At 36.2% G+C, this 8,092-nt stretch overlaps 1 pseudogene; it reads left to right on the top strand.

Moving 5' to 3' along the window:
- Positions 1–6,393: 6,393 nt before the first annotated feature.
- LOC127094250 (squalene synthase 2-like) lies at positions 6,394–7,211 on the top strand (annotated as a pseudogene).
- Positions 7,212–8,092: the final 881 nt, after the last annotated feature.

The following is an 8,092-nucleotide window of genomic DNA, read 5'->3' as shown; positions in this document are numbered from 1 at the left end:
GATTAACTTACAATAAATTTATAACAATGAAAGTTATGCAAACCCAAAGTCCATCTACCCATAGCTTGACAAAAGGAAGACTATACCAACTCAAGGATTAAAATTTAATATTTTGATTAAATGATTAAGTTAGACAAGTTATAAGGATCAATATAATATGAACAAGTTAATAATAAGGGTCAATGGGTTATTATAACAATGGATACTTAATGGAACAAAAGGAACCACAAGTTAGTATGTACAGGAACAAGGCTTCATCTATATGTCAAATGACCCAAGTTTGGTTGATATAGAGGAAACCTATTGAGCGGTCACCATTTACACTCAGTTTTCATCATCTATCCAGCATTGAATCTTCATGAATCGGTAACATTTTGCTCTTTATTTTAGTGATTTCTTTAGTTTATTGCATTTTATGAATTTCCGCTTGTTTTATGTTGCATTAGTAGCTTTTCTCTTTTTGTCACATTTTATGCGTTTCTGTGTAGTATTGTTTGGTTTCCAGGTCAATTAACAAGTTCGAAAGTTGTGTACCGGAAGAATGGAGGTCAAAGACTTAATTAAAAGCGAAAAATAGACAAAACAGGGGGCTGACACGGGTGCCCGTGTCAGCATGTGCAAAACCATCCAATGAAAACCCAGAAAATAGTGGGCTGACATGGCTCGTGTCAGCATGGAATGCAGGATGGACTTACAGTGGAGCCAACACGGGCAGCAGTGTCACCTGACACGACCCGTGTTGGCCATTTCGCCCCATTTGCTGATTTTTCATGTTTTAACCCCTTTAGACGTCCGGAGGGCAGTTTGGGCATTTCACAATGTTTTTAGTTGTTTGGAAGCTATTTAGTTTGAATTTGGGCATAGAGAAAACAGACTTTTTGATCATAGAAGAAAAGAGACAGAAAGGAGAAGCGACCGTGCAAAGTGTTTAGAGGAGAAGAGATCTTCAAGATCGGAAGAAATTGAAGATCAACCTTCATCAACAACAACTTGTAATGTCTTTAATTTGTAATCTACTGTCTTTGAATATTATGAGAGGCTAAACCCCCCAATGCTAGGGGGTGTCCCTGAATTGCTACTGTATGAATATTTTATCCATGTTCTTATAATCATCGATGTTTTCTTAATTTAAACTATTGTACAACGCGCTTAATGCTTAATTATATCGAACAAATGAAATTCTGATCTCTGGTTAAGGTTTAGGTTGGACAAACCGCCTTATCGCTTGTTGTATAATAAAACTCGCGTTTAATCACTTAGGAATGAGGATCAAACTGTGGTTACTGATAATTCTTGATAAACTACATATTTCATAACAGCAATTTGAATAACTAAGGAATTAGGATTGAAATTGACTGTCAATGGTTTTTGGCTAAGGAATTAGAGAAAACAACTCTTGAGAAACAGTTTTGAATTATGATAACATAGGTGTTATATGATATGGAAAAAGTGTAATACAAAGCAATTCATACATCTGGCTCTAGCATTATTTCTCATATCGGTTAAACAGTTTTTACACACTTTATACTTTTATTTCTTATTATCTGTGAAACCAATCATCAAACCCCTTATGCTCTTTTGTTCAATTGAATTATTATAAATATTGATACTTACTACGCAGTCCTCGAGATCGATAATCGGGATAACTCCATTTTTATTACTATATTGGTGCAAATAGTACACTTGCTATTTTACCAATCACCTATCCATGCTTAAAATTACCATGAATGAACTATTGATCATTCATTAGTAGGTTTAATACATAGATTCAGCACTAGTTATTAGTCAAATCAAAAGAGAATAGGAAAATCATCACCCCAAATTGATTCCATGTCGATAACATATCCTAAAGTTGACTCCCTACTTTGATGAAATCAATTTCATCACACCCCTAGGGAAGAAAAGCAACTAGCTGACGCTCTAGCTACCATGTCATCCATAATAATTGAACATCTAGATGAGCTAACATAGTGTTTAGAAATTGAGGAATAATTCTATGATAAACCTTGGTTCTACGACATTAAAAGGTACCCCGAGAAACAATAGTACCCTGAGAACGCCTCAATTACAGATAAGAAGGCTATGAGGAAACTGTCAGCCAAGTTCTTCTTGAGTGGTGACGTATTCTACAAAAGAAATTATGACACGGTCCTGCTCAGATGCATGGATAGACATAAGGAAAATGTAATCAAAAAGGAAATCCATGAAGGCTCATTTGGGACCCATTCCAGTGGGCACACGATGGCTAAAAAGATATCGAGAGTATGTTATTATTGGTTGACAATGGAAACTGACTGCTACCTTTATGCAATGACATACCACAAATGCCAAATTTATGCAGATAAAGTGCACGTACCATCGACTCCTTTGAATGTACTAACATCACCTTGTACTTTCTCCATGTAGGGCATAAATATGATTGGACACATTGAACCGACTTCTTAAAACGAACATCAATTTATCTTGGTAGCCATCGATTACTTCACCAAATGGGTGAAAGTTGTTTCTTATGCAAACATAACCAAACAAGTGGTTGCTCGCTTCATAAAAAATGAAATCATCTGTCGTTATGAGATTCCCAACAAGATCATTACTAACAATGGACTGAATCTAATAAAAAGATGATGAAAGAGTTATGCAAAAGTTTCAAGATCGAACACCATAACTCATCGCCATACCGTCCAAAGATGAATGGCATTGTTGAGGCAGCAAACAAGAATATTAAGAAGATTATTCAAAAGACGGTGAAAACATACAAGGACTGGCACAATATGCTACTTTTTCCATACATGGCTACCGTACTTAAGTACGCACTTCAACTAGGGAAACCCCATTCTCTCTTGTATACGGCATGGATTCAGTACTTCCTGTGGAAGTAGAAATTCCCGCACTGGTGATCTTAATGAATACAAAGCTTGAAGAAGTTGAATGGGTTCAAACGGGGCTTAATCAAATCAACATCATTGAAGAGATGCGCATGATAGATTTTTTCCATGGTCAAATATACTAGAAGTGTCTAAAGAAAACATTTGATAAAAAGGGCCATCATTGAAATCTCCAAGAAGGTGACCTAGTGTTGAAGAATATTGTGTCAATCCATACAGATTCACGGGACAAATGGACATCCAACTATGAAGGACCATTTGTTATGAAGAAATCCTTCTTTGTAGGAGCTTTGATTCTCACAACTATGGACGGTGAAGATCTCTCACTTCCAGTGAACTCAGACGCAGTCAAAAAATACTTCGCCTAAAAAAGACCCGCTAAGTCGAAAACTCCAAAGTTTGCGACTTAGAAAAAAATGGGCATTCTGGAGGACCACAAAAAGAAAGGTCCGGGAAAAAATTAGGGATAAAATCAAAATAAATGAAAAACCACGCTAAGTTGAAAACCCCGAGGGGAGACTTAGATAAAAAGGGTATTCCGATAGTCTGAAAACCCAAAAGGACGGTCTAGGCAAAAGTTAGGGATTTAAAAGGAAGAGGTTGTGGTGTGTGAAGAATATATGAATCCACTACTACCATGGAAACCCCATATGGGAAGGAACGATCTAGTCACTCTCCTCGGAAGCAAAGTACCAAGATTTTCAAAGATATGGGATTATAGCAAAATTGGAACTCAATGGAAATCCAAGCTTTTCTTATTGCCATTGTGTTTTTTTTTACTTTTTTGCAATTATCTCGTTTAGGAATTGCTTCCTTATGCAATCTCCCATTTATGAGTCAAATTCTCAACAATAAAATATTTCTTTCATCAATAGTGCTCCTCATTTTTACTTTTTCTGCTTGTTTGCAAAATGACAATTTATTTTTAATAAACAATGCATTGAAATTTTTGGGGATAATATAAAAGCGTTGAAAGAGATGCAAAATTACTTTGATTTTGAAATGTCCAAAGGATAACCATGGTTTTCAAATAACACATTCGGTTCACAGGACACAAAATCACAAAGGTCACATTAACCTAACAAATCCCAAGAATAGTCGTTCTCTCGGCACGCAACTTGCCAGCACAGATCAAACTTGGGGCACTGGAAAAGATCCAGACATGTCTCACTACTACAGCATTACCAAGAGACCGAGATGTCGGGAATTCAAGACCTTTCCCACAAAGAAATCAAATCCCAATCTTCCTTGGCATCTTAAAAATCCAATCGCCATTGGTAATTCATCTTTATTAACACCAATCAATATGGGTATAAAAAGTGTTGCTTCATTTTGATCCTTTTGACAAGGAGCACCAGGCTTCACCTATCATATTCATAACAAAAGTATGATCATACATCGGCATATTACATATAGTAATTCATTGTTATATGGAATTTCATAACTAAATCGCGTAGTATATCCACCGAGATGGAATATTACACCATACAAATTCAAACATGCATACCTAGCATAAGCCAAGATTTAAGCTTTTCTCTAAAGCACAGACAAATCCTCAGCTGAGACAGTAATATTTATCCAAAGAGATCATCATCCTCATAAAAGTCTTAATTGGCACCCCAACAAGTTTCCCTCAAAGCATTCCTTCGTTATTTTCTTTTTTCAAGTATTATTGACCTTTTGTCAGTATTTTATAAAGAGGTTCTTATATCAAGCACTTGCCTTTTGCAAGATCTCGTTGTCTTATGCATGAGAGAATCATCTCCCCTTTGCACTTACCTTTTATAAGTCCCATCAGCCTTTTGCACGAGGGATATGTCAGTCTTCTTGCCTTTTGCAAGTCCTCCCTTGCCTTCCGCACGGAGAAATCCTATTATTTTCACTTACATTTTGTAAGTTCTTTCATTTCCTTTTGCATGAAATTATGTCTCCTCACTTACCTTTTGTAAGTCCTCGCTTCCTTTTACACGAGAAAATTATCTTTGTTGAAACTTTGCATATTGAGTATAAAATATGAGACTAGACATATGACTTACTTCCTTCTCGATTGTTTGAACACCCGATATATGTTTGACATTCCAAGTGATCACCATATTTTGGGAACTACATCTCTACCTCGGCCTGAGAGATATCATCTCCTTTACAATTACCTTTTGCAAATTCCCTCGGCCTTTTGCACGAGGAATTATATTTCCAACCTACTTGCATTTTGCAACTTCCCTTTGTCTTTTGCGTGGGAAGACCATTTTGCTTTACGCTTTTCTTTTGCAAGTTCCCTCGGTCTTTTGCACGAGGAATTCTATTCACAACCTACTTTCCTTTTGTAAGTACCCATTTCCTTTTGCATGAGAAGATTCTTTGGTTTACTTCTTCTTGCTTGCCTTTTGTAAGTATCCTCTACCTTTTGCATAGGAAAATATATTTCTACCTTCGTTTACCTTTTGTAAGTGTTCTCTGCCTTTCGTATGAGAAGAACATTATGTCTCATTTACTTGCCTTTTGCATAGGAAAAGCTTTCACCTCGACTTACCTTTTGTAAGTACTTTATGCATTTCGTGTGAAAAGAACGTTATATCTCATTCTCTTGCCTTTTGCAAGTCTCCTCTGCCTTTTGTACAGGAAAAATCACTTCATCCTATACTTGCCATTTGCAAGCCCTCTCCACCCTTTGTGCGAGAAAAGTACTTCATTGCCTTTTGCTTGAGGGATTTCATTTACTATTCACTTGCCTTTCGCAAGTCCTTCTAGTATTTTGCTAAGGGAATTCTCATTACCTTTTGTATGAGGAAACCTTTTGGTGAGGAATTCTCATTATCTTTGATGATTATATGGATTAAAGCTTTGCTCTCTTCATGTTGCTTATGACACAAGCTATTTGGATTCTATTGGTATCTACTTGGAAAATAAAGAAGGAAACTTTTGAAAAGAAGAATTGCAAAGATGTAAGCATCGGATACATGTTGACTTTTGGTCAACAAGTCAAGCATATAGGGTTGACTTTTGTTGACCAATTTGTGGGCAAGTTTCATCATTCAAAGTTTATCTCTAAAGCCTACATATATATAGATATCCAGTTATAGAATTTGAAGATTAATGAGGCATAAAAATAAAAAATTTATTTGAATTCAAAATGGATTGAAACACAAGTTATGTTGCTTAAAGTTACAATCAATATTCAATTACATTGCACGGTTCAATTTCAAGATATTACAAGAAAGAAAAAGGAAAATTACAATAATTTGAAAGAGTTGACCATTGATCATAAACATTGGACCATGACTTCTAGTGACTTTCATAAATCCATCCCACTCCTACTTTCAATTCAATTCCCATTGCATTTTTTTAAGACCATCATCTTTCTTCGTGATCAAGTAACAACCTGCAAAACCTGCTGCCAGCCTGCAAAACCATTTAACCTCAAAAAAACTCCAAATACCTAAAATTATCACAATCACAATCACCGGCAAATTGTCGCTAATAACAAAGATCCAATATATAGTGACAAAATTCAATGGGTTTATTTCTTCAGAAAACCAAAATTATTCGAGATTATCTGGAAGACATCGATGAGATACATATGTCACACATGTTTTTGCCACGGCAGATCTGGAGTAAATACGTTAGCAAACTTGAGGAATTGATATACGAGGAAAACTCCATTAAGGATATGCAATGCTTAAACGACATGGCCACTAATGCTTTGCTGCATGCTGAAGATTGCCTAAACTACATGTCTACATTACGAGACCCCTCTATATTCGAACACTTGCATTATGCTACAACAACATTGATGTCTTCAGAGGCGTAGTTAAAATGAGGTGAGTTCTAACTGCCAAAGTGATTGACCGAACAAAGACTATGACTAATGTCAATGGGGCTTTCTTTGATTTTTCTTCCATGTTGAAGTCCAAGGTTGACAAAAATGATCCCAATGCAACAAAAATGCTGAGTAGGCTGGAAGCTATACAGAAAACTTGCATAAAATCTCTCATGAGAATGTCAAAATAAGCGTCAAAGTAAATGTTGAGAACATTAAGTTGATTTAGTGGTTGTTGTTGTAGCTTGAAAACCTCTTGAAAAGTTGTTATATCATGTTGCACTAGAGCAACTCCTATGTAGAAGCAGAAAGCAGTCATGCAATATAGAGCCACAAAAGAGAAGCCAAATCTTGCACCACTTACAAACCCCGAGCGAACACCTTGTTTTTCCGGTCCTGAACATTTCTTCTCATACATATCCATAACCTTTGATTATGCACAAAATGATGCAACGGTTCTGATGCTACTAACAGTTTCATTTTCAACTTAACTTGCCTGTTCATGCATCACCTACATAGATAAAAGAAAAAGAGTCAGGATTTTCGCAATTTATAATCCTCTTAATCTAATGGACGAAACCAAAAGTAAGGAAAACCTCGGAATCTTTGCAGAATCCTTCGAGAAACTTCATCTGAATGATTCCTTGCACAAGAACCACTGGTGACACAAGCCGAGACTATAAAAGCGAGAATCCAATTAGCAGTGAATGCTACAACTAGACCAGTTGGGATTGTTGATATTTTTTGCACAATAAGAACCAATGTGTCACCAACAAGACTTTTAACCGTTGAAGCATTTGTCCATAGTCTTGCACCAACTGCACCACTGTCAGGGTCATCAAACCAACTTATTTCTTGGTGGACAACCTTTGCAAATGTCAGTGAACGGATTCTTTCTACAAGTTTTCCACCTGCAATCACAGAGAGTAATGATGTCTCCAAAAAATATAGAAAAATATAGACTTGGCAGAACCATAGGAGAAGGTACATTCTCTTGGTTAATCTTGCTTTCAATGGCAACAATGGTGAGAAGGTAGCAATCAAGGCCGTTTACAATAATATGGTCTTGAAAAACAATCTTAAGTATAAGGTACAAAGTGAGATTAGAACAATGAAACTCCTACATCATCCTAATATTGTTAGAATTCACTAGGTTATTGGAACAAAGACAATAACATACGTTGTGATGGAATATGTATCAGGAGGTCAACTTTTGGACAAGATGTCTTATGTTGATAAGTTGAATGAATGTGAGGCAAGAAAACTATTCCAGCAACTTGTTGATGTCGTTGATTATTGCCATAACAAGGGACTTTTTCATCGCAATTTAAATCCGGAAAACTAGCTCCTTGACAACCAGGGAAATCTCTGGATTAAGTGCATTGAGTAA

Source organism: Lathyrus oleraceus, chromosome 6 (genome assembly GCF_024323335.1).
Source record: "Lathyrus oleraceus cultivar Zhongwan6 chromosome 6, CAAS_Psat_ZW6_1.0, whole genome shotgun sequence".
NCBI lineage: Eukaryota > Viridiplantae > Streptophyta > Magnoliopsida > Fabales > Fabaceae > Lathyrus > Lathyrus oleraceus.
This window is presented reverse-complemented; position numbering and strand designations above follow the sequence as displayed.